The sequence below is a fragment of the Echinops telfairi genome, unplaced genomic scaffold (assembly GCF_000313985.2).
Source record: "Echinops telfairi isolate 266 unplaced genomic scaffold, ASM31398v2 ScPeMD7_443;HRSCAF=831, whole genome shotgun sequence".
NCBI lineage: Eukaryota > Metazoa > Chordata > Mammalia > Afrosoricida > Tenrecidae > Echinops > Echinops telfairi.
Window position 1 is genome coordinate 7,296,069 of NW_022104341.1, and position 1,288 is coordinate 7,297,356.

Sequence of the window (1,288 nt, forward strand, 5' to 3'; positions counted from 1 at the left end):
TATGGTCATCCCACACGTTGAAGCAAATTTAGGGTGACAACGAAATACACTCTACCTAGTCCATGACTTCTTTTCCTCAGCTAATCAATTAATTAATTAATTAATTAATTAATTAATTTTCTCAGCTAATTTCAAATTGCTTCCTCTGGATGGCAGGATCCGCTTCTCCTTGCTTAGCGTTTACTTTGGTTCAGCTGCCAGGGGGAACCGCACTAGTGCGCAGACTCCGGCGGAGAGCGAATTAGCCCCGCCCCGTGACGTCACCGGAAGTGAGGCGGCGGAAGTTGTAAAACGCTTTCCGAGCGCAAGTCGGCGGCGTCTTCCTGGCTTCCCGACCGGAGGTATGGCCGATGAGGAAGAAGACCCCAACGTGAGTGTCGCCGGGCCTCCGCCCTCTCGTTTCCGCGCTCGCTCCGGCTCGGTGGGGCGGCTCGGGAGGCCGAGATCAGAATCGGGTCTGTTTCCCGGAGTGGAGTTTGGGGACCCTCAGCCTTGTCGGCCACTCCCCGGGTGGGCATCGTGGTAGTCCGCGGGGCGAAGCGTGAAGGACAAGGAGGAAGGTGGCCCCCGCCCTCTGGTTTTGGTTCACATCTTCCGTTCACCTTTTGGAACGTTTAGGCTCCAGACTCAGTAGGAAGTGGTTTCAAAAAGCTCGTGGAAAATGGAATTAGAACGGAATTTCCCCAGTTTGTTTTCAAAGCCTCCACGTAATAGTAAGAGCTCACTGTGAACAGTTCAACTGCTGCCGGAACTGTATACTTACTGTAAAGTCGTAGAAAGATAGTAGCTCTCGAAGTCTCTTTGCGAGCAAGTTATTGAACCTTGAGCCTCGGTTTCCTTCGCAGAAAATGCGCGTAAGACTTAATAAGTAAAGCCGCTAGCACTGTGCTTGGTAAATATTAGTTCTGCTCATTTACAATGAGGTTGACTGTTAATTCATTGCCTGCTCTCTTTACGGCTAGCAATGGGTCAACCTAGTTGGTTTAAGTAAGAAGAAAAAGTTCACTACCTGATGTGATTGAAATTTGAAATGATACATGTGCTAAATCCCAACTAATATCAAAAAATGTTTTCTCTTTCACTCGTTGGAACTCTTCCAGGAGAGCCAGTTGGAGTATTTGTTAGGAGCAATGTAGAAAGTATTCCTCATGAGTCAGAAATTGGTCTAGTCCTTAAGACCCTCTTAAGCAGTGGTTCTCAACCTGTGGGACGTGACCCCTTTGGGGGTCGAATGACCCTTTCACCAGGGTCGCCTAAGACCATCGGAAAACACAAATATTTCACAATA